Source organism: Chelonoidis abingdonii, chromosome 3, assembly GCF_003597395.2.
Source record: "Chelonoidis abingdonii isolate Lonesome George chromosome 3, CheloAbing_2.0, whole genome shotgun sequence".
NCBI classification, from domain to species: Eukaryota; Metazoa; Chordata; order Testudines; family Testudinidae; genus Chelonoidis; species Chelonoidis abingdonii.
Window position 1 is genome coordinate 122,283,984 of NC_133771.1, and position 26,740 is coordinate 122,310,723.

Genomic DNA, 26,740 nt, shown 5'->3' on the forward strand with positions numbered 1-26,740 from the left:
AGCCTTGGACCATGGACACAAGCAATCGATTTTGTGATCGCATTGTGGACGCGCAAAACCAATTTTATAACATCGGTTTCGTAATATCGGTTTAAACTACTTCGAAATAATCGTGCAGTGTAGACGTACCCTTAGTGACAGAAAATAGCGACAGGCTTAGTGAAGTGCTGAAGCCTGTCCGACGTGACTGCTGTCTTTTGCTTCTCCACTTCATTTTAATTGGCAAAATGCAATAATACTTGATACAGTGGAGAGTTCTGTGAAAATCCTAGCTACGAGCCTGTGATCAGGCATTTTATGGTAACAAGGTTCTTTGCACCTAACGTTTGACACAAGTGGACAGGTGTTATGAGGAAGTTGCAGGTTGCTGTCTGTTCCACTTCTGATTTTAAAATGCAGGAAGGCAGCTTTATTTATAATCTTTGACCATTGTTTTGGGGAATTCAATTCTTTATGAAAATCCTGGATTGAGACCCCCTGGGAGCTGAAGGCCTCTCTTCCCACAACAGTAATTCAGTCCTCCCCAGACTGCCTCACCCTCCATCTGTAGCAACCATCTCAAGAGCTGAGAAGGCAGTTCATTGTATATGCCCATTCATTCCACAGTGTTTGCTCAGAGTACCAGCCAGGGTGCCTATTAATGTCAGTTGTGAGTGTGTTGTATGGAAAACTGTGGTAATATTATATGCTGTCCCTTTAATCTTGAAGGGGTTTCTTTGTCCTGTTCGCATGCTAGAGGACTCTGTAGGAAAGCATGTATTCAATCAGAATAAGTTTGCAACCAGACAGTCTAGAGTAAGGTGGGCTAAGCTATGCCTCGCTATTTTAGGGAGCAGCCTGCTTTGTGTCTCTCTGGTTTGGTTTTGTTTTTTAGAGTGGGTTCTTGTATGCTGTTCAGAATTCTAAGAAATAAGGTAGTGTTATGTTGCAACCTCCAGCAAAAAAATTTGTTTTTATCTAACTTCTCTGTTTGGATGCTGTGAAACATAATCAGGATGTTATTACTTTGTGATCTATCTTTGGTATTTCTGAGTTGCCTGTTACATCTGTTATATGGATGCTCTCCCAGCAGGATCTGGATGGAGAGCACCACCCTTACTTCATCTAGGCCAGCTGAGCGGTCATAATATAGCAACTGTCAGTGACCTGGGCTGGGTTTCAAACAGCAACCTAGATGTGATGGCTTTTTTATTTCCCACACAGAAATGGATGGGAAATCTTATGAGATTTCAAATTTTTCCCCATTCCACACTGGGAGAAAACACAGAGTTTTGTATGAAAACCAAAGTCAGTCAGTCAGCAATAGCCAATAGCCCAGTGGTTAAGGCATTCACCTGGGATGTGGGAGACTTAAGGACTTGAACCTAATAACCAGGCTATAAACACTCTCTCTCTCTCTTTCTGTGATTTTGAGCAGAAACACCATTCTGGACTTGAGAAACCTTCCCAATTAAAGTTTTGTCAAAACCAATCCTTTCCCCAATAAAACTTTCAGTTGTAACAAATCAGCATTATCACTTGTTTTGTTGAAAAAATCCTGACCAGTTCTTCACCCACTTATATATTGGAAATCTGGACTGTGTTTTATCCAGCCTGTGCTAATCAGTTGTTGACATTTTTCTATCGCTCAAAGCCATTTTAGGAAGTCCAACCTTCCTGCTTTGGGTTGATGGCCAGGTGGGAGTGTTTCCTTTACAAATAGCCCTAAAATATGTCTGCTGTATATAGTTTAGGTTTTTCCTCACCTCCTCAGGTGTATTACTCAGGATTGTAAATTTGTGACTCTAGGGGAAAAAAACTATTTTTCTTTTTGAACTTTGGTAGAGGACTCATTCATAGTGCATGAGCGTCAGCTCCTCTAAAGCAGAGAGGGTGCACAAGAGGTTAATGAAAGAATAGCCCTTTAAATTTTCTAGGTTTAAGATGCAGGGTGAAAATGTGCTGCGAAAGCTGAGAAATTATATGTATCATTATGCTAGTATGCTGACACATCAGTGCTGGATCATGTGGAATACCAGTGTGACAGCTTTCACAAAGTAATACATCAAATTACTGAAACACTCAAGTGCCTTTGAAACCTGGCACATAAATATACTGCTCATTTGCTCCTATCTGTGTTTATATAGAATATTATAGAATAGTTATAGCTTTCTAAAAATAAAAATATTGAAAAAGAATTGCTCTATATAATAATGGTCATGCTCTTGCACTGGTAGGTGAGCAGATTAGAAGATTTTCCAGAGAAAGAGAGTAAGTTGTCTAAGAACCTATTTGTGTAGTGGTGTGTGTTAGGGGAGTAGGCCCTGACTACCTAAAACTTAGAGCATCAGTTTGCTGTGATGTCATAAGAACATGGACAAGCCACTGCATACGTGTCACGTGTTATCTGTGACTTAAATATTTAAATGTGGCCTAAATATTCATGATAATGATATTTACCTCCTTTGTCATTGTCATAAACAGATAGCTAAGGGTTAATGTTTCTTTTACCTGTAAAGGTTTAACAAAGGGAACCAAACACCTGACCAGAGGACCAATCAGGAAACCGGATTTTTCAAAGTGAGGGAGGGAACTTCTGGGTGGGTTGTCTTTTGTTTTGTGTCTGTCTGTCTGTTGTTTTCTCTCGGCTATGAGGAGAGTGTTTCTTTCTATGCAGGCTCTTCACTACCCTTCTGCTTACCGCAAGTGATGTGAGTACAAAGAGGAAAGCAATAGGTTTTATATGTGTATTTTGTATTCTACATGTGTGGATTGCTGGAATGTTAAATTGGATATCTTTTGAATAAGCTGATTATTCATATTTTCTTTAAGCAATAGCCACTCTGTAGGTCATCTTGATGCAGTGATCATGTCAATTTTTTTTTCCTCTCTTTTTAAATAAAAGCTTTATTTTAAAACTTGTTGGAATTTCTTTTCCAGTTAAGGCAAGGGGGATAGAAATCTCTGTGCAGGGTACTGTCCTCTCTCAGGGAAAGAGACCCGGGGGGGGGGGAAGAAGAGGAGGGGGGGAAATTCGCTCGTCTTTGTGTTTCAAAGGAATTGAAGCAGGGAAATCTCCTAGTATCCCAGGGCGGCAGAAAATCTGGGACGGAAGTAAGAGCAGGAAGGAAGTGGGTTATCCGTTGGTTGGAGGCTCAGGGCATCTGAGCTCTTGGGGTCCCCCAGGGAAATTTGGGAGTACCAGAGAGGTTTTATCAGGGGTACTCAGCAATCCTGATTGGTGGCAGTGAGAGAAGATCCAAGCTGGCATATAAGCCTTGGAGTTCATGCTAAGCACTCCAGATTTTGGACACTAAGGTCAGATTTGCACAGAGAGGCTTATTAACATCCATGATAAAAGCCTCTGTCCACAATCGGACCTTAGCATGCCAAAATCTGGGTGCTTAGCATGACACCTCCCAAGCTTAATTAACCAGTTGATCTATATCGCGCCACATCCACCAAATTTCCCAGGGGTTTCTGGCTCCCTCTGGTCTCCCACCACACCTTCCGGGAGAGACTCCCGAAGAGCCTCACAAGCTCTGAGTCTTACGGCCAAGCGGAAAACTCCACTTCGTCCCCCGTCCCTCTCCCACCAACACTTCCCTCCTGGGCTAAACTTGAGAGTACTGCAATCTCTTTAACATCACATTATATAAGCAAAAAGCCGTCCCCTCTCTTCAACAAAGAGGACAAAACCTGCAAACACCAAGGAAACAGAGATGATTTTATCTCCTTTTCCCCCTCCCACTACCATTCCCCTGTGCTGCCGACTTATCCTGAGAGAAAAACTCAAACAAGTCTAAAAAGAAAGCTTTATATGAACAAAAAGAAAGAAAAAGGACAAATAAGAATATAAACTCCTGTAATCAAGATGACATAACACAGGCATATTGCTTAGAAAGGAAATATGAATATACAGTCGATCAAAAACGATATCCAATTTGAAAACATTTCAGCAAGTTTACACACATGTAAATACAAAATACAATATAAACCTATTGTTTTCCTTTGGTACTCACAACTGGTAACAGAAGGGTAGAAAAGAAGCTTGGAGAATAGAAAAAAAAACACAAAAACTCTTCCCTCAATAGCGAGAGAAAACAACAGACTAGAATAACGGACAAAACACACCCAGAAGTTCCCTCCCTCACTTTGAAAAATCCGGTTTCCTGATTGGTCCTCTGGTCAGGTGTTTGGTTCCCTTTGTTAAACCTTTACAGGTAAAAGAAACATTAACCCTTAGCTATCTGTTTATGACAGTCATGCACTTTGAGATCTACTGCTGAAATTATTAACAATTTATATTAATATAATATTAATAATTATTAAACCACAATCCTCAAGGCCAGATTCTGTTGATCTGTCCAATTCCTTGCATGTTCCTATATAAGGGCCATATCCTTCCAGTGATCCAAATTTCAATGAAGGAACACTAATGACCCATAAAGTATAATAGTTAAAACCTGACTGTCAGAATATGTAAAGTTTTTGAATCAGAAACATTAGCATAATTTGTTTTTTATAGTTCTAGTAACAATTGCTATGCACCAAGATAGCTGGTCTAATTGTTACATTAGTGCATGTTGTCATCTCTTCCTCGTAGTGCAGATTTGAGGGAAGATTTGTTGTCAGTAGTACCAGATTGTCTTTACATTCATACTTGCTATGATAGTATTTTAAAAAGTCAATACATGGTTATGATGCAAATGTGGAAGTGATAAATCGCAGAACTGGGGGATAAATCATATTTATCATGTACTTTTGACAGCCTCATATACCCTCTTCCTATTAATTTATCTCCACTGGGACTCTACATAACATCCCAAGCCCCTGAGATGCCTCAAATAACCACCATGTAAAAATAAGATGCAAAAGAATTTTTTTCTTTTTCACATCATCCCTAATCCCCTGAATGTGGAATTTCTCCATTCATGAGCACTCCCACCATCCCAAACTCATGCTGATAAAATGTGCATGCCACCCCCTCAGGTATTCCTTCCTGATTATGCCACTGGTAATGGAGTATTAAGCAGAAATACAGCACCTTTCAGATCTAGGTCGTGAGTGTGAATATAAGTAGGTTGGCAATGACTTAAAGTAGGTTATTTGACTACTATGTGAAATGAATTGGATGATGTCAATCTCCTTGCTGTTGGATAGGTTTCCACAGCATAATAAAATAGCATCACAACTGGCACTAACTGGTGTCTCCCTTGGCAATCTTCACAGAGATATGAAAGACTGAATGGACATGAAGACAAACCCCCTTGTCGACACTAGAGATGGTGTATCCAGGTCAGGGTTGAGGCATATTGGTGGCACATCATGCAGCATGCTTGGCGAAGCTTGCACTGCTGCTACCTGGTTAATGGAGAGAAAGAGGACTTCAGTTTCCAGGGCTTTCAGTCTGACACATTTCATCAGCACTACAATTTGTAAGTAAAAATTGAACAAATAGTTTCATCCTATAACGTCAGATTCTGATTCTCCACTCCATTACACCAGTTTTACGCTGGTGTAAGCCCATTAATTTCAAGTGAGTTACAACAGCATAAACCTGGTCTGACAGCATGGAGAAACAGGGCCTACCTCCCTTAAAGCTCTCTTTAAAAAATCAGGTCCTTGCTATGTTATTAGAAGTGATCCTGATTGCAGACTAGCCTTGAACAATTCAGAGCCATTGAGAGGAATGGAAAATGAAGTCACTGTTCTCACATGGAATTGTTCTGTTCTATCAAGTAATGTTTCTCCTCCTTTTCAGTGCTTTCAGCTTACTTTGTATTGGCTTAGGTCAAAAAAGGTTGCAAATGGAGTCGCTGACTAAATCTCACAGCTGTGTGAATGGAGTTAATTAGCCTGATGGTAGTTTAAAATGTTGCTGCCTATTAGCATTGGTATTCTTTGCCTGGCACTCGGGTGTGAAACCCTTGACTACATTTCAGTATATGTGAAAAAGATCATTACATGGCATCTGCCTCCTGTTTCACTACGAAATGGTTGCTTTGACAAAGCAAGGCCCTTGAGAGAGTGAGAGATGAAGCAAAGAACACAAAAGCAGACACAATGCAATGCTTTGCACAATTGTTACAGGGCTTTTTGTTAAGGGTACCTGAAGAATAGGCACGTCTTGGTTTTCAGGGCGTCAGGTCTCTGTTGGTTTTACAAAAAACAATTGTTTGTCCTAGTTTTCTAAATCCCTGCAAGCTGGCCAGCTGAGCTAGTAAAATGTGACTGCAAGCTGGCTGAGTGAATAAGAACCTAACAGATCACTTCCCACCAGGCTTGTCCCTGCCTTCTCCTCTGCCCTCCTCCTTCCACAAAAACCATCTCTCTGTCCAAGTCAGTTTGTTTGAATAAAGTGAAGTTCACGTAGGTGAACCCAGATCAGTCCAAACAGCAAATCCAGACAAGATAAAATGTGCATGTTCCCTTTGCCCATCTGGACTGGAGAAAAGGTCCTGTTTAGTAATGCATTTTATCTAATCAATTTCTAAACACAAGCGTGCACACAATTTAACATTTTTTGAAATGTGGTTGTGATCAACCCAAGGCTGCCTCATAGGGTCTAGCATGACCATCTGGGAACTGGAATAGCCAGGTTCTAAACAGCTCGAGATTGAAGTGAAAATGGCAAAGTCCATATTAAGCAATGGCAGGAAGAGTCTACTGAAAAATAAACTGCTGCAGTTAATCTAGTTATTCCTAGCGAAGAAATGCTAAAAAGAAACTAGAGTACTGTTACAATGGGAATTTCTATTTTGCCCATCACTGTAGTACTTTACCACCCAGTATAATACCTTGCTCTTCTATAGTGCTTCCTAGAACTCCAAACTTCTTTATACATATTAATTTAGCCTCACAACACTTCTGTGAGATTGGGAACTATTATTATTCCCAATTTATTGGGTACAGCACAGCATCTGATCCAAGAACTTCCTTCCTCCCTTAAAGAACATGTGCCTGATCTGAGCTGGAATGATGAATGCTCAGCATTTCTGAAAATCAGACTCTCTACTTCCACGGGAAATGAAGAGCAGGCCTCAATCCCTGGCATGCAGAGCTTAATCTTAGTTGGGTTCTATTATTATTTTATGAATTAGTCATTGGCCTTGTTGTGCATAACACTGAGATGGTCAAAAATAGGAGTGCATGATAACATATCCAAATATCTTGTAACATATTGAAATGACTCAGTATAGGTGGCTGGGAATGTCTTGATTTGTATCCTGGAAATAACTATTCCCAGAGACCTTAACTGAAAAGCAGTGTGTGTGTCTTTAAGGGTTTCCATTTTCAGTGCCAGTATATATTAGATTTCCTGTACAAGCGAGTCTCTGTGCATTTACAATTGCCCTTTACTTCCAATGAAGGATCTCAAAGCACTTTACAGACTGAGTGTAGTTTAACAACACGTGAGGCAGGGAAATATTATTAACCTCATTGTACAGATAAAGAGGATGAGGGATAAAGGTGGTAATGACTGATTCAGGGACACCTACATAGTCTGTGTAAAGTGAAGAACAGAGCCCAGATTTCCGGACTCCCAGTTCTGTGCTTCAGTCATCCTTCTACTCTCTGTGAACTCAGGCCTAATGTAGACATCATCATCTGTATATAGTACACATATATCTTCATTTTAAGGATTATCATGGTTATAAGATCATAATCAAATCCAGGCATAGGAGATCTGATATCAACAGTATTTCTTTTAACTAAACCAAGTGATAGTTCCGTAGACTCCATTGAAGATGTGCAATGCATTGGCTATGAATCAAGACATTCTCACACTTAAAATTGCTGCCTGTACAGCTACTGATGGTGAATACAGAGTATTTGGGTGATGAGATCTCACAGGAAAAGTGCAAGTGTGACTCTGAGTCACATCGCACTGACACTAGCGTTTCTATGTCTACTTTTCTCAACCTAAGCTAATGCTCCAGGCAGAACATCCTATGATTAGTCACCCATATCAAACTAATTACAATGCGAGAGTCAAGATGAGTTTTTTTTAAATACTGTCAGTGAAAGAGAGGAACATTCTCCATAAAAGGGTTTCAAGCGAACTAGAAGAACATACAGAAAAGAGTGAGTAGATGGGGCAGAAATTAAAAGTGGAAAGTAGGAAAAAAGGTTCAGATTATAAACAAAATTGGTTTGTCAAAATTGTTTTTATTCTAGCACAATGCTGTTTACTTTCCAGTTGTTTTTGTACAAGGGATATTTGGTACCAAAATTACTATGAATAATGCTTCCCCGTAGAAAGTGCTGTGTCTGTGGCCCATACTTATTGAAGAACATCCACAATGCATATATTAAATCTGATAAACCAGGACTTTCAGGAAGACACCAAGAGCTACAGTTGCATCTTTGTGTGAGGCACTCACACATTTAACTCCCATTCATGCTAAGACAGCTATGCCTGGGAATCCCCTGTGCTGTGAGAAGAAGATATATTCTTAGTGCGCACTGAGGGGGAGGAAGGGCAGGAAAGCTGAAAGTCAGTAGAGAGGAACTTTAGAAGAAACACATGAGACCTCGCATTGCCTGGCTAAATATGTGGAGTTCCTGCCAGTGCTATCATCAAAGGAACAGAATCTGGCCAGTCCCTATGCAGTTTTGCAAGCGAATGGAGAATATAGTGAGTTTTCTACACACACACACACACACACACACACACACTCTTGCACCACTGCACAGTGATTAGTCAGAAATCCATCAATGAGCACCACAGTATGCTGTCCAGCTACTACATCTTTCCACATTAAAATGAGTGATTCCTTTTTCTGCAGATAAAAGACAAACTTGCCAAATTTATACATCTATTCAACTTTCTCCAACCCACCCAGAACTCATACATGATAAACACAATTTGATAATATAGTTCAGGTACTTCTCATCATCTGGTTGTCTTAGCCTTGTCTACATTACTGGGGTGAGTCTACCTAAGTTACACTACTACAACTACATGAATAACGTTGCTGGAGTCAACATAGCTTAGGTCGACTTACTGTGGTGTCTACACCATTCTGCATTGACGGGAGACGCTCTCCTGTCCACTTACCTTACTCCTCTCATTCCAGTGGAGCACTGGAGTCAACCGGAGAGTGCTCTGTGATCAATTTAGCATATCTTCACTAGACCCACTAAATCAACCCCCCCGCATCGATGGCAGCCATGTTGATCACTGAGAAGTATAGACATGGCCTTAGTCGCTAGCTATCAAACCACATGTCACTGTTATTTATCTGACACCAATTAGTGGTGGTAGTTTACACATTTTGACAGGACCTGTGTAGCTACTGATTTGGTGGCAAAAACCTTCACATGATAAATAAGAAGCTATCAACAGCCTGCATCATCACAAATTATGAACCTTGGGGTCTTTACTTTATTTGCAGTTAGTATGGGGCTGAGATAATATAAAAGTTTTTAGGAGCACCTTACTCTCTTTGGACCTTGGGCAAGTCACGGTCACCTAGATTCAGTTACCTCATCTATAAAACAGGGATAATAGTATTGTATCTTCCAGAGGGGGGTGATTGATTAGTATGCAAAGTGGTTAAATGTGCTCTATTCTGTTATTGTCTTTTAATGGGTTCAGTACAGTTAATACTGAATACAAAGACATAGTCACTTTCCTCATACAAGGGGTATTCCTCACGTGTGGAACACACACACATAAAACAAAGGCTGGAAAGAAAAGTGTTGATTTCATTCAGATGAAAACTGAATTTTCATTGAACCACGCAAATTGAGTTCTAGGTGTAGCAGTATGTATTGAATTCAAAGAGAGCTGCACCCACTTATTTCAGGACTGAATTTGTCCTAAGAAGTTCCACAAAAATCTTTATTTTTCTGATGGTTTGGTACTGAATGCCTATTTGTCTGCAGCTAAAGTTCTAAGCACCATGCAGTACCAAAATATTTTTGCTGCTTGACTACAGCCAATCTGGGCCAATCTAACTGGGTGCTGACCTGATGTGTTCTTTTTATTTTTTTTAATGAACTGCTATATAATAGCACTAATGAATAGAATTTAAACACACATCTGGGTCATATGAAACTCCGACTTTGGAGCAGATTAACATTTGAGAACATTGGCCAGATGCAGCCCATACTTAGATAGATGGAAACTTGGAGTGTCTTGATTGTCTTCAGTGCAATAGATTCAAATTCACACCTATCTAAATGAGAGCAGAATTTGACTCTATGCGTTTTACATCTGTCCCCAGAGGGTGTGGTCCATTTTAGCAAGAAATACAAAAAGCTCTCAACAAGCAGAAACAGACATAGGGTGCTCACATTAATTTCTTACTTTGTGGCACTGCTGTCACATGTTTTATTTCCAGAAGAATGAAGAAGCCTGGAAGAGTCTTCTGAAGGCAAAGATCATCAATCCTTATGATTCTCAGTTCAGAGACTCTCACGGCCCAAGCTAAAGCAGTTACCATTGCTAAATTTGCTACAAGCTGTCTAACATTGCACTAAATGTTGTTAATTTGTGGCAATAATTCAGAAATGCAAACTCATCCTGAAACTCTTCATAGCTAGGCTTCAGGGTTTTAATCAAAAGAGCATGTGTCAATATTTGATTATAAGGACTGACCAGGAGGGAAGTCTGATGCTGATAATGCAAAAACATATATTTTGATTGCTGAGGCAGATAATCATTATTAAACTTGTGCAACAGGATGTTTGTTATCAGAGATGAGACAAAAACCCTTGAGCAATGGGAAAGTTTGAATCTGGACTATAACTTTGCAGATCAGGTCCATTTATAATATTAAAATTTTGATCTGTTGCTTCTCAATTGGACCCAAGAGAAATCTGAATATACACATTTTCATGTAGTCAGTGCTTTACATCTGTACAATAAATCAAACTATCTGGCTCACAGGTAGTGGGGCTGTGACCCAGAGGGAGTCTTGGTTTACTGTAGTTCTAGAACAGAATAGAGCAATGATCAGACTTAATGGGTATCTCTCTAGGTTACTCTGCTAACTTTTACCAAACTCAGTTGTGAATGCTGATTCTAAAATCTGAAAATGAAATGGGAAATAAAATATTGCTCCCCAGGCTTTGTGGTTTGCAGCTCTCAATCTTTATGTTATTGTTTCTATGGATGGCTGTGATAGTGTACTTAGTAATTCAGTGGTACCAAGTAGTACTACCAAGAATTTATATACTAAAGTGAGCAGCTGTCTAGAAATGCCTAAGATAGGTATTGTGATGGGTGGCCCCCCTTTAAGGTGCCACCTAATGTACTGGGATACTACTGAGCCCACCTGTTCTACCAACCTGGGCCCCTTTTATCCTGTCTTGCTGAGCCAGATTCTTAAGTCTTCTCTAGCACACACACAGAGGCAGGGCCATACCCAGCTGCAGAAAGACAGGCACTGGGATCAGCTCTGGGAAGATTCAGCTTAAGAGACTTGCCACAACACGCAGGTGTCCATCTCCCTTGGAGTGCAAATCCAAAGGTATATTGTTTTGCTCTGTATAGAAAGACTAAACAGCATAAGCTCATAAAAATTCATCCTCTCCTTCAATGTGGAGAGATATGCACAGCTTCTTGCCTCCTGCCAGTTAGAAATAGCACAAACTGGGTTTAATAATAAACAAAACAAATTTATTAACTCTAAGGCAGATTTTGAGTGATTATAAGGGATAGCAAACAGAACAAAGCAGATTAATGAGCACATAAAACAAAACAAGCATACTAAGCTTAAGACCTTAAAGAGACTGGTGTTCACGATTTTTAGTGTCTAGCAGAGTACTGAATTAAAACTCCTTGTTCATCTTTTGAAAGTGTTGTGCAGGTTTCCTTTGAGGATGAGGACTGATAAGTCAGATATAGAGTGATTGCTCTGTGAAAAGTGATCGCCCTCCCGTGACAGGGTGTTTTTGTCATATCATTTTCCTGAGTGAGTTCATTTGAGAACATAGTGATTGTCTGTCTGGTTTCACTCACATAGTTGTTGTTGGGGGCATTTAGTGAACTGGATGAAGTATACCACATGATGTGATAGGCATGTGTATGACCCATAGATCTTGAAAGGTCTGTTGTGAGTGGTGCTGATTATTGTGGAGATATGTCTGTAGGTTTTGTATCTGTTGTTCTGGCAGGGTTTGAGTTGGTACTCAACATTTTTATCTAAAAGTCCTTTCTGCTGTCCAGCCAACTGTTGAATGGGGCACATGTACATGCTCAGTCCTCCTCCAGGCAATTTGGCAGTGTAGTCGGTATGCTGACTTGGTCATGGGACAGAGCTGCTGGCACACATGATGAGACTGGCCATGTATAACTTCTTCAGCTCAAAATGCAAGAGGTAGCTTCTTTGCAATGTTGACTCTGAAGGAGAGGAAAAAAACTTGACATTTCTTAGAAGGAAGGGAAATTAATTTAAAATCTCTATTTATGGCTACTAAGCAATGTCAGTCAATCCAAACAGTCATTTCCCATAACTTTTTCTTGTGTTCCCTACACTTGTGGATGATGCCTCACTATCACAGGGACTGGTACTTTCAAAATACCTATCCATGAGGACTGCCCAGCTGTTGCAGCCTGTTCTTCTCTCCTCAGTTCATTCACTGGTCTCAACATTGTGCTGTAACAAAAGAGGTTAAGAGATGGTGTCCTTGTCCATGGTGGCTTTTCTACTTTGGTCATATCAGCTCCTGCTCTTGACTTCTCTGCTGGAAGATCCACCTGGCTGGCAGGAATCAGGTGTGAGGTATCTATGTGCAGGTCTTCCCTCAGGTCACCAACTTACTGAATATGAATGTTCAAGGTTGAGGCATGTAAATGGCATTTCTATCTTCTTCTCTTGGGCCCTAATTCTTGTTTCCCAGCAGTAATCAGCTATACCTCTCCTGTAAGTATGAATGGTAACTGCTTCCCTGCTCTGCTGTGTCTGACTGGATCTTGGTATCTTGCCAAACTCTGAGCCTGGAGTTACTCTCCGTCCTGCTCTGATGTTACACCTCTTCCTCTGGTCTTGTACCAACGACTGGAAGCAAGTCTATCAGTACCAGCACTCATATACAGCTTTGTCCACATCACCCCATCTTGCCTTGGGACTCAAAGAGGTGTAGACACTCAGATTCTGTGGTGATGAGAACCTCAGGGGGAGAGACCGATACTGTTGAGCCAACTGTCAGTCATCTGCAATGGAGCAAGTTAAAAGAATTTTTGTCTAAACTCTGGAGAGTCTGTTTTAGACCAGTAAGGATGAGCTTACACTGCAACATAAGCCTTGCCTCAGACTTGAGCTGATACCTCCCTTCAACGTACAACCAATTCTATCAGATTTGGGCTATGACGCTGCAGGGGTGGTGGAGGATTTGAACTCAAGTCCCCTGGATGAGGTCCAAACTTCATTGTTTTGTAATGTGAATGCACCTGGGCCTAGGACAGGTAGAGGGTCTGGTGCTCCTTACAGCAGCCTGGGCTCCCTGGGTGGCTCTTACTTGGCCCAACTCCAGCTTCCAGCCTGGCCAGGGGGCAGGGCCTAAGGGGGAAGATGAGGAGCAGGGCATGGGGCTTTGGGGCAAGGCTGCTAAGGCCCACCTCAGCTGCCACTCCCCACTGGGAAGAGGCTGGTACCAACCCTGAGCCTCAGGCAGGCAGGGAGCAGCGCTGCAGAGAATCTGGGACGAATGCTGTCCCAGAATCATTTATCTGGACTGGGACTTGAACTCTGCGTTTCAGGACTGTCCTGCCCAATTCAGGATGGGTGGTCCCATAGGTACTTCCATAATGCTCTTTGTGCCTGATCCAAAGTTTATCAAAATCAACAGAAAGCTCCACTGATTTTGATGGGCTTTGGACCAGGGCCTTTGAGAGAATTTAACATTAGGAAATGGTTCTGGCATATGATGTTGGCCTTCCATTGAATAAGCTGCTTGCTTGCTTGAGCCTTTAGTGAAGAGAGGTTTTCCATGAGTGGACTTGTAGACATTAAAGAGGGTTGAAGAAAGGAGGAACTGACAAGCTTGACAGGCTTCTATTGTGCCTGAGGGAGGAAAACCCAGCTAAGTATTTCTCTACATAAGGATCTTTAAAGACTCCCTGCATGCTTCAGTGTGGGCTTCTTCTGACAGTCCTGACTCGTGCGGTTGTTAAGTCAAAGAAAAGAAAAATGTTTGTTGTATTGTTTGAATAATGTAATATCCTAAGAATCTGAAAAACAAGTTTAGTGTCAAGCTAGAACATACATGTGCCAATATGACTGGAGTAGGAAGGAAGGATCCTGACTAAAATGATAGACATATTTTGGATAAAAGTTCAGCTGAAATTTGTTACTTTAGAGAGCAAAATATTGTAATTGTGAGAGACAAGCTTACCCTTCACACAAGAAACTGCTTTGAACTTTAATAGTATGCTGGAATACCTGGTAATTTGGAAACATACACTGGGGATCATTACTCCTAGGTGAATTCTGTGCCAAATTAAAAATTCTGCACAATATTTCAAAATTCTGCATATTTTATTTGACAAAATGACAATATAATCACACCAGTTTTAATTATTTTGGTAATTTATTTCAAAATACTAGTCAGCAAATATGTCTTTAACAATACAGATAACAAAAATATTTCCTCAGGAGTAGGGGATTCCTTAATTTTCTACAACAACCCAGTTCCTGTTTCTCTGTTATGCTTTTGTTAGGCATCTCAGTCTGGGTGTGTCACGCATGCCGACTGGGCACATTTTGGGGGAAAACACTATCCCTCCAGTCTCAGACACCCACACCCCCCTTCCCAGCAAAGCCAGCCACAGGACACCCTCCCAGGCCAGATACCCACACCTGATACCCCCACCTCCCCCAGCCTTCCAGAGTCCAGGGAGGCAAACAGCATGATGCTGGGTCCCAGGCTTGTACAGAGTTTCCTGCATGCTGCCTCCTTCCTTCAAGATGTGCTGGGAAGTGCAGCTGCCCAGAACCCTCCAGCTCCCCCTGGCAGAGTCCTGTATTTGCAAGCTGGAGAGCCAGGCTCTGCTGGGTCCAACAACCCCCAGTGTTGGCCAGCAGCTCTGCAGCACTAGTTCTGCAGGGAAAACGAAATTCTGCACAGAACATTAATTCTGCACAAATTGTGCAGTGGTGCAGAATTCCTCCAAGAGTAGATAATGTCATGTAGGGAGGAAAGGCCCACTTGTCTGACACTAGGCTTAAGTGCATGAACAAGAAGGGTTTACACAGCCTGAATCTTTATTGAAGTTTCTATCTTCAGCCTCCAGGTTTCCTATTTCCATTCTATCTATGTTGCTTTTAAAGCAATAATACCTTAAAGCTATAGAACTATTCCCTGACATCACGCCTCTTTGAAGCTAAATAACTTCTGTTTTTAAAACATAAATAATATTTTGAGTTAAGCTGAACTTGGACTAAATAGTAAGTAGCCTCCATTTTAGTAACCTATGAAGAACACATGGGGTTCCATACTTGAGTCTTAATCAATGACTTTGTCCATCTTAACCTGTTACAGCTTATCTGACATGTCAACCATAATATCAATCAATGTACCTCAGTTCACCATACGTATCAGTATACCACATGTCTTATGTGGTTTTCTTGCCATAGATGTTTCTGCAATGGAACGTGTGGATTCTCTAGGAGCTGGACATTCCATGACTAGCTTTTCCTTCCTCCTGAATGGTTCTATTCAGCACAACACTTAAGCGTATGCTTACCTTTAGACATGTGCTTAAATCCTACTGAAACCAATAGGACTTAAGTGCTTGGTTTAACAGAATCTGTGGCATCACCCATGAAACTGATCCTGTGAATTGGTGATGTAAGTGTTCTGTCTTGGTCTGTTTTCCCAAATACGTAATTAACTTTGCATCTTAATTTTCATTTTAAACTTTTGTTTTCTCTCATAATTTATTCTAAATGTTTCCCTTTAAGCTGAAAGTTTCCAGGCATAATCTCAGCCAAAACTATAATTTGTTGGAAAGTATGAACAAAATCTTCCAGTTTTTTTTTAACTCAAGAGAGAAGGGGGAAAAAAATATGTCAACTTTGTGTTTTTTTTAAATTACTTTTAGTACATGGCCAACTTAAATGGCTGAACTTTGAAACTTCCAACTTCACAGGTGTCTAGATCTCCTTGAGGAATAATTTTTGGTGCAAATTTTTTAAAGAATTTTAAAAAGTGGTTATAAGTGACTAGAGGTTAGATTGTGCACTGTTTAGTCACATGGTGAGTTACATGAGTACAATGAGTACTCTCACTGTAGTCATTGGATTTCAGTGGGACTTCTTGTGTGAGTGATTCTCCATCCAGTCTAGCTCACAGTCTAGCCCTAAATATTTGCTCATGTTCAGTTCAGGCTCTTATTGCATTTGTCTGTTAAGTAGTTGCTTATGACCCTATGGACTTTGCTTCTACTGTACAACTCCAAAAACCACAACTAGAGTTTTTGCATATTTACAGTTTAAAACATATGGAGCTGGGAAATACACAATTACACAACTGTACTAGCACTGTCAGAGTCTTCTCTTTTTCTTTGTACTTTTCAAAAAGGCAATTAAATATCAATTTATGTGAATGCAGAGTCATGGGTTGCAAATTTGAACAAAAACAGCAGGAAATGCAAACATAACAATTCCATTAATAAATAATAATGTGATCATGTGTTACATAGTGGGCCAGATCCTCTGATAAGTCACTGAAGTCAGCAAAGCAATGCCAAGGATTTGGCCAGTATATTGTAAATTATAAAGGCAGCATTCTAAACAAACTAGATTATAACACACCAACATAGGAACGCTAGCAGCCTGATCAGTAGTACATAGGGCAAAGGGGAAGGAGGAAACTGAACTTCTGTCATATGTGCATAGAAAACCTCAGTTTAATCGAGGGCCCATCATCCCCTGTACCTCTCAAGTCTCCAGGCAATAGTCCTGCTGTCCTTGCCCTGCCCCTTGTATCGGGGGCAGACTGCCCATGCCTGCATTCTCCACCACCTGTAGTGCTGCAGCAACTCACTGGCATGTCACCTCCTGCTGGTTGCCCTGGGAATTAACTCTTCAGCCTAAGAAGTGCCCTCTGCTGGCCTATGTCCTGCTTGCCATGTCCTTCCTGGACCCAAGTGCCCCTTTATTTGGCAGCGTCCTCACACTTTGCATCTCCCCTCTCCAGGGAACCCCCAACTCCCTATCCCCACCTCACCTCACTGGCTACTGCCAGTCACTATCTAGCCCCCGCTCACTGGGGCAGACTGCAGTCTATACCACTCATCATCAGCAAGGGGTGTTTGGACCTGCTGCCTTTGCCTACCCTGGGCTGCACCTCTGCAACCTCAGTACCCTTCTCAGCCTTTCCCAAAGCCTGCAGCTGGGGGGGAGTTTTCACCCTGGAGCTCCCCAGCTCCTCTAGCCTTTCCCTAGCCCTGCTCCACTCTAGATATCCTGCAAAACTCCCACACAGCCAGGCCCATCTCTCTCCACAGCTACAGAGAGCCTCTCTCAACAGCTGCCTCACAGCCCTTTTATAGGGCCGGGTATGGCCCCAGCTGAGGCTGTTTCCCCAATCAGCCCAGCCTTTAGCTCGCACCACCAGCCCTTTCCCAGGGCTGGCTGTAACTCTTTCAGGCTCAGAGTGGGTGACCACCCCACTACACAAAGTATTATAAACATTATACATATATAATTTTCTACTCTTCATTGTTTGTCAGACTCTTCTGGAAGATTGAAACAAAATCTCTTTTCCTCCTAATTTTGTCATTCTTTTCTGGCAAATCTTATTTTTATCTTTCCCCTTATCTTCCCCCAAGAATTCCTAACAGATTTTTTGAATCAACATAGCTTTGTTAAAGCACCAAAATCATCAGTAAAACCAGTATAACTTTTGTTAGCTAACAGCTGCAGTAGAGCCAGCAGAGGGTGCACTGAAGCCCAGAACTCTGTTTTGGGTAAGTCCCCCACATATAGATTATTCTGTGTGTAGAGAAGATTGGAGAGAGACAGTCATTTTTGCACACTGTTATTTACTTTCGTGAAAAACAGTGTTCAATCTTTATAACAGATCAAGACTTTAGGAGCCCATGTCCCATTAAATATGTAAATACAAAAACTGGGGGGAAAGTTTTACTTACATTAGCCATAAGATAATTTGTTGCTTACATAATTTTCCACTGACAGTACCAGAAGACTGGGGAAAGAAAGGAAAAAAGTGTTTCCAAAAATTTTTTGTACATTTGAATGCTGTGTTGAAGGAAAGCGCAGAAGAAATAAAGTGAATCCCAGGCTCAGTTCTCCTGACCTGAAACACCCACTGAAGTCAGTGGAAATCATGCCTACGTAAGAACATTAAGATAAGCCCTAGAATCCTGACTCCTCCCGATAGCACAGAAGACTAAGGAACTTTGTTTCTCTTTCTTCAGTGGCCAGAAGTGTCTCAAAATGCAGTGCAGTATCAGTTCTCAAGTGTTTTGTACACTAACAGGTCTTGCACAAGTTCACACCTAAAATGAGGTTCAGCAGGTAGAGACTGGTCCATCTGAAACCATGAACAGTTGTGAACAACAAATTAAAATATTTTTTAGTACAAAGAAAATGTGTTGATGAGCCTAAACTGACTGGTGATTTCAAACAAACAAAACAAAAACAAACACTAACTGTATGACAGCAATAATGAGTGGTCTAATGGAGTGAAAAACACCTGTAAAGGTCAATGGGCCTGAACCAGTCCCCACTGAAGTAAACAGCAAACTCCTCTTGACGATAGTGCCACAAGATCAATTCTTGTATTATGACTGAGAGTAAATCTAAAAAAAAGAAAGCAGTTTGGACTCTGTTCTTTTGTTTTTTAATATAGACAACAGAGTTGCATATTTTCAGGGCCCAGGTGCCACTGAAACAGAGACAAGAGTATGTCCGCATTGCAGTTAAACACCCGCAACTGGTGGGGTCAACTGACTTAGGCTTGTGGGGCTTAGGCTGCAGGACTGTAAAATTGAAGTGTACACATTTGGGCTTGGACTGGAGCCTGAGCTTTGGGACCCCACAAAGGAAGAGCCTACAGCCTGGACTCTGTCCAAGCTTGAATGTCTACACAGCAATATTAGAGCCCCACAGCCTGTAACCTGCAAGTCAGCTGACAGAGCTCAGCTGTGGGTGTTTAACTGCAGTGTAGACATATTCATATAGATGAAAAAGCTCACCAGCCATAAATGCAGAATCAGCATGGGATGGGACAATAAACAGCTGCTGAAGGTTAGAAATTAAGAGTAAAGCAGTCTGTAAGAAGTCAGACATGCAAGGTCAGGAAGGACAGATAAGGGATTCTCCCTCTGGAAAGAAAAGAGACTAGCAAAGGAAGCAGCCACAGAGTAGAAATCCCCCAAAGCAGGCAATCAGAGTAATTGTTCCACAGCAAACCAAGGAGAAGAGAATTTATGTGAGTAAGATTGTATGAACAGCTAACAAACAAGTTACTCAGCAGGGCAATTCAAGAAGATGAGGGATATGGATGAGGAAGAAACTATGCTTCTTAGAATAATAGCATTTTATTGTATATCTTGAAAACCCCATAAGCACAAGCAACAGACACAGATGGGTTTAATTAAAATACAGTAAAGCAGGCCACAACCATATAAAGGGAAAGGAATCCTCAAACCCTTTCTTAATCTTACCTGAGAAACAAATTTTGAGAAGCAAAACAGATCAAAACTCCCCCACTAGTTAGGGGTGTTTTCATCCACATTTTCATTTTGGCCAGTCTCCCTGTTTGATCTTGATAAAACTCCCATTGGCATCAAGAGGTGTTTTGCTTGAGTAAGTTATGGATAAGGACTTCAGAACTGCTCCCAAAGGATGCAAAATGGAATAATATATGATTTTCCAAGGCAGAGATTATTCCATCTTGTTAACAAGGCCTATAACTTAGACATAAATGTAAAATTATCATATGTAGCATTTTATAGAAATATTAGAATTGAATATTAGAGAAAGCAGCTGAACATTTTTGAAACTTCTCATTTTTGTGTCTTCCTGGTAGACAACTCTGCAACTCAAAAGATTTTTCTCCCTAGAATGCAGTATAAATCGGCCTATCAATTTTCCATACTAAAATGAAGGTTCAGAGATGAAGTGGAATGTTAGAGATTTCCATTACAATTGCTGTGTTGCCAACTTTTGTGTCTTGTGAGATTTTGTCTATTTCCTACAGCACCAGCTCCTGGAATCATATGAATATGTGCAAGCTTCAGCTTTAATTTTTTTTAAAGTGAGTTTCCAGCCCCCATGAATGTGGAGTAAAGCTTGAAAACATAACTCAAATGTAATCTAGAGATACAATAGTCAGAAGTTAAATAAACAGAACTCTGATTTTTTTAAAAAGTTAATTATTATAAAGCCAATCTCAGGATTTTTCAGGGCCTGGCTCATGATTATTCCACACTTGGGGATAGTAGTCTTTGACTGGTCTCTGTTTGCCTCTACTGACTTCCGTGGCTCTTTTCCAAAATCTAGGGTGGGGCTGCAAACACACAGAACAATATCCTTTAAAAAAAGGTCTATAAAATAAAGACCAAATGGAGTCCAAAGAAAATAATTGGCTCATGTGGTAAAGTGTATATCATAACTAAAAGCAAAAGATAGTTTACTAACTACAGGTAACTATGATGTCTTCTTCACCAGGTTCCTGAAAGACCACCATATGTGTTAGACAGATGGAACTTTTGACTCTAACCTATCCAACAAAGTAAATTATTTCCCTCTCATAGAAGATATTCTGATATTTTTCTATTCACTGATTATCTTAAATGCAGTAAAAATACCATCTATTTGCTTACTAACTTTGTTCTCTCCCATTTGGTAAAAGTTGATTCTTCTCCAGTGGTTTTGGTGGAGTACATTCATTTGCTGCCTTTTTTTGTACATCAGCATCATTAATGACATCAGGTATTTACATTGTTCTCTGGACAATGCTCAGTTAAGTCATACTACAGGGTCTTCTCCTTTACTTATGACACTTGATTCTCCCATCTAGCTATTATTAATTATATAACTATGTAACTACTGTATATTATATACAGTCAATTCATAAAGTCGTTTGAAATATTATTAAAATACAAATGGCACTTTTCAGCATGATACCTTTTAGACAAATAAAGAAGGAAACCTTGCCCTGAATAGCTTGCAGTCCAAGATCCCAATCCTGCAGTTGGCTGGCTGTGTCTATATGGAGTAATACTGAACTCTATGGGGATTGATGTGGGTGAAGGGGTGCATCAGTGTAGTTACAGGATTGGAGTCTTATAACCCAAACCTGCAAACACATATACAATGAGTAACTTTACTCATGTGAGTAGTACCATCAAAGTCAATGGGATTGCTCTTGGGAGTAAAGTTACCTGTACATTTACAAGATTGGACTCTATATTAAGACCAAAAACATCAGGAGGTGATCAAAAGCACAAGCTCATATCATGCCCCATTGATCTTTATGAAGAACCCCTAATTGATGTCTATGGGATGTTTGCTTGAAACTTGATGGTATAACATAACCCACTGGGTCGCAGGATAACAGCAAGGGAACTGGGAGTGATCACAGTATGACCCTGACCATGCACTGAGTTCTATTTGTGGGGACTTCTAGAGATGTTGTGGAATCCTACTGATTTCAGCGGGGCGTCATTTGGACATAGACATCTGCTCACATAGCTCCAGAGGCGTAGCGAGTGCCTTCCGTACCCTCCGACTAGAGGGGGCCCCGCAAGGAAGGGGGCCCCTAAAAGTGGCAAAAAAAATGTAAGGTATAACTAGGTAAGTGACATTTATTGACGCTATTGCACAATCCATGTCGGTTTTACTGACAAAAACCGTGAATTCATTAAACTGATACATCATAATGCTATATGGTCGTACATCAGTTTGTCTGTCGGTCCAGTTCGAATTTTAGTTGGACCCATTTCAAGAATGTGTATTTGCGTTCATAATGGCGGTCAGCGGATAAATGTTATTAATTTAGTTGTTTAGTTTTTTATCGTTTCCAACGCAGAAGCGTGCTTTGTGAATGTCTAAGAGAATGTATAAGAGCGAAGCTAGTAAACGAAAGGTAGCAAAAGATGCAAGAAGGAACTTGAGAAATTCCAAGTTGTCAACGGTATTTTGCGCTGCAATCCAACATACAGGTACAGGCACATGAAACGGACAGCGCTAGCAGCGACGAATCGTATCCAGAAGTGCTTCAAGTGAGGTCGAAGGTGAAGCCAGTTGTTCTAAATTTCACGTCAAGAAACCAGCAAATTAATTTCAGTCACCAGATGTGTCAATTGACGTACTGCAGGCAGAAGTCGGGTGCTACATGAAGTTTTTGGAAGACTACGAATACAGGAGATTAACTCTGTGGTCACAAATGCACGTGAAATAGCAGAGCATATGGGTATTGAGCAGGTGTTTCCAGAAAGACCAGGGGTGCGACGTAAAAAGAGAATGTTGATTACGAATGTGCCTGATGATTCGAGTGGTCGTTCTGGCCGAAGAAAAATTCAAATCGCAGTTCTTTCTTGTTCTCACTGATCAGGCCATATCTTCTGTTTCGTCGCGATTTGACCAACTCGTGGGAGTGGTATATAAATTGTTTGGATTTCTGTACAATGCTTAACAGCCTGAAGCAGATGTCACAGAGAAAATGAACTGGTAGAATCACAGCAGAAAATTTTGAAAGAAAAATGGGAGACATTGATGCAAACAAACTCATAACAAGGAATTAGAATTGTTTTATTTATGTCATCGAGAAAGAGAGAGGATTGTCACGGCAAACAATTTTTTAAGACGTCGTTCGTACATATACAAGAACAGCCCTTCAGGAGATATATCCGAATCTTTGCATTTGCATCAGAATTCTTCTGACCACACCAGTTACTGTCGCTGGTGCTGAAAGGAGCTTCAGCAGAATGAAACTGATCAAGAATATCTTGCACTCAACCATGACAGATGACAGGCTTTCTGCGCTTGCAGTTATCTCAATTGAAAACAAGATTGCCAGATCTCTGGACTATGACGCATTGATTAACCAATTTGCGGAGAACAAGGCTCGAAAGAAGCGCTTTTCGTAAATACAGAATACACGTACACTGTAGGCCTATGTATACATAATATGAACCCTGTATATTGTATAAAATAAATACCACATTCCAGTTTCTGCATTGTAAGGGGCCCTAGACATATGTTCGGAGGGGGCCACGTTCTTTGTTGCTACGGCCCTGCACAGCTCAATGCAAGATCTGGGCCTATGACACTTTAGGTGAGCAATGTACACAATGTCAGGGTAACACCATTTTTAAAATTTATTTTTAGTTTGTATGAAGGGTGTTACAGAAAATATGGCCCAGATCTTGCAAATACTTATTCCAAGTCAGTAACTTTACTCACATATGTGGAATTATTGATGTGCATAAGAGTTTGCAGGACTGACCCCTCTGATTGGGTTAGAACTTGAGATGGCAGACCCTGGGTTTGTTAACCTAGGCCTTGAGCACCAACAGTTACTTGTAACCCTAGGTTATGAATTTCTGAACCCCAGGTACCAACCTAGGCGCTAGTGTTTACACTGTATTACACAGGTCCAAGTCCAGCCACCCACATTCCAGACTTCTTAGCGCCCTCCCCAAATGTGGCTGTTTGGTGGAACTGTTCATCAAACTTGACTGTTCAGAGGACAAAGAAAGTCAGCCTGTGGAACTGTGGGTTGCTTTTGGCAGGCTCCCAGAGTATTGGGACTCCCAGTCTAACTGAGCTGTGTCTACACTGCAAAGCAATAGGGCTTGAACCCTTGGTCCAGCTTGATTCAGGCTCAGACCCTCCATCCCCCTGGGGTTCTGGGTCTGAACCCTTGGTTAGTGCGATTTGTGAGCAGATGGAAGGGGAGCCTGAGTTGGAACCCTGAGCTCATACTGTGACAAAATACCCCCAGCAAGAGTCTGAGCCTAGGTCAGCTGAGTTGGGCTGGCAGGGCTGTAAAGTTGCAATGCAGACAGCAGGGCTGGGCAGAGCTGAGTCCAGCTGGAGCCCACCCTCTCCCCCTGCAGGGTCTGACCCAGCCTCCAGCCAGAGCCAGAAGGTTAACACCGCAGTCTTCCAGCCCCACAAGCCCACTCAGCCCATGAAGCCATCCCTGCCCTGGCCCTGCCGCTGGTCTTTCAGTACAGTGTAGACGCACCATGAGCGCGAGCCGGCGGGACTCCTGTTCCCACATCAGAACCCTCGCTCCTCCCCCACAGTTGCCGGCGGAGGCGTCCTTGGCTGAGAGCAGCTGGAGCCTGGGGGAAGGCGAGAAGCAGCCGCCGCCAAGGAGTTAAACAGCCCGGAGCGCTGCGCTCCCGCACGGCTCTGTCTCCCGGGCTGGCCGGCCGGCGGGGCAGGGTGTTGCTGACAGAGGCGGGAGGAAAAGCCGCCGCCCGAGCCAGTGGGCTGCCCGCAGCGTGCCCGGTTTCAGACCGGAGTCAAGGCAGCAACTTCCTCGCCCCCGCCGCGAGGAGCCACCCACAGGCGCCGCAGCAAGGCCGAGGCAGCAGGGAGGGATAAAGTCCCAGCGAGCAGCCCCGCGCGCGGTGCGGTTCTGCCTCCACTCACGGCGAGGTAAGGGGCCGAGAGCGGGCACCGGCGCGGCTGGGCTGGGCGGGTTAGCGGGCGCCGCCTGGCTGGTTCCTGCCTTGCGCACCGCTTCAGCGTGCAGGGCAGCGACTGCGGGCTCTGGCTGCCCGGCGTCTGCAACAGGCATCTGCCCCCCGCCGCCCTCTAAAGAGTGGCGGCCTCCTGGGGCCCCTGGTCTTTCTTAGCCCCCCCCCCCCCCGAACTGGGCCAAGGCGAGCCCAGAGCCCCGCATGGGAACTGGAGGAAAATGTTTGTAAACTTCTCGCCCTTGGTGGGGCACGCGCGGGGGGAACGGTGAGTCGCTCCCGGGCTGCTTAAGCGATGCAAACCGGCGCTCGTAGCAGAGCCACTCGTTTCCATTAGTCCCAGGGGAACCTCTCGCCGGGTGTAATGTTGTGGAGCTGCGGAGTGTGTGGAAGGGGCACTGGCCGTGGGGGCTGAGGAGCTCCAGCTGTTCTTAACAGAAAGCGCTCGCGAATTTCTGAGAGGTACCAACTAAACAACCGAGGAAAAGGCAGATTAATCTAAACGCAACGGACTAGGAAGGAATCAAGGCTTTGAAGTGTAAAGGTGGGCACTGCTATTGCTCTAGGAAGTAAATTTTGGAAAACCTGAGTAGTCAACTGCTATCAGGAGTGACTTTTGTTTCTACTGCAGAGTCCGCGCAATAAAGTTGGAGACTTGCTCTTCCGAAATGCATGGAAGTGGGGCTCGAAAGCAAAGCAAAAATAAATTAATACTGGAGGGCTTTGGTGTTCGGTGTCCGAAGCACTTTTTAAATTCAGCAAATTGGCTAAAGCTTGCTCTTTGCCGTTGTGCAACTTTTTTAATGGAAATGGGGCTTTATTTGAAAAAGCTGTGCAGCCCTGCACTAAACCCTGTCCAGCTGGAGCTATTCCTGAGCTTAGTTCCAATAGCCTCAGGGACTTGCTGCCTGATGGTGACACTTGTAATGATTAAGGCATCTGAGTGCTGTGATAAGGCTACTACTATTCACATCGAAGATGTGGCTGCAGCCACCAATCTCCCCTGTTATGGACATTGTTCCATCCACCGATTGTTACAACTGGTAATCTGCTTATTAAAACAGGGGGCACCTGCTTCTTTTAATTCTCTTTTAAATGACTTTAAACAAGTCATATACTTGTTTGTTTAATAAAATTGTACTCGAAAAAGAACCTTATCACAGGTACTGACAATCTTATATGACAAACATTTTGCAGAACAAGGCTTTATAAAAGTCAAACACGTATAACATTACTGTTTTAGTTAGAGATGCATGTAAGTTCTTCCTCATATAAAATGAAAAGAAAATTAGCTACAAAGGAAATAAAAACCATTTTGCCATGACAATAAAAAAGCCAAATAGATCTATTAGAGTGATTTTGAAATGGGCAAGGAAGATGTGTAAAGACAGTATTTTTCTATCAACTTAAACATTGTGAAGCAGAATTCAGTGCTCAGATGTGCTCTCATTGGTTTCAAAGGGATGTGTGCATGTGAATTCAAGGGTGTAATCTGGCATTGTGTGCGCCCCATGCTGCATTCCTTGCACACCCAAATGTCCACTGAAGCTAAGTTAGGCCTTTTTCTCGTCTTCTGGAAATTAATTTTTATGGCAATGCTCTTCAGTTAATTTTCTGAATAAAATTATGACTTCAGTAGGATGCTTCTATAATGAGAATTTTGGATGTGCAAGGAATGTAGGAAGGAATCCATATTTTGTAGCCGGGGTTCGCTGATGGTTACCTCCCCAACTCTACCTTCATTAATACAGGGTGTGTGTGTGTGTGTGTGTTTTTAAACAAATGAGCCTTTTAGATTTGGGCCTTGATCTTGCAAATATGCCTGCACATGTTTAACTTGACTACTGTGAGAAGTCTCTGAGGTCAATGGGACGTCTCATGATGGTAAAGTTAAAAACATGCATAAGAGTCTGTAGAAGTGGAGCTTTGGATACCAGTAAACCACATAGTTTAAGTGACAGAATATGCAGTATTTTTATGAAAGGTGTATTAGATCTTAAGGTCTTCAGGGCAGGGGCTGTTCCTTACTGTGTATTTGTGAATGCTTAACACGCTGAGGTCCTGATTCTGTTTGAGATCTCAGTATGCTACCATAGTACTAAGTACTACTAATGATTATCA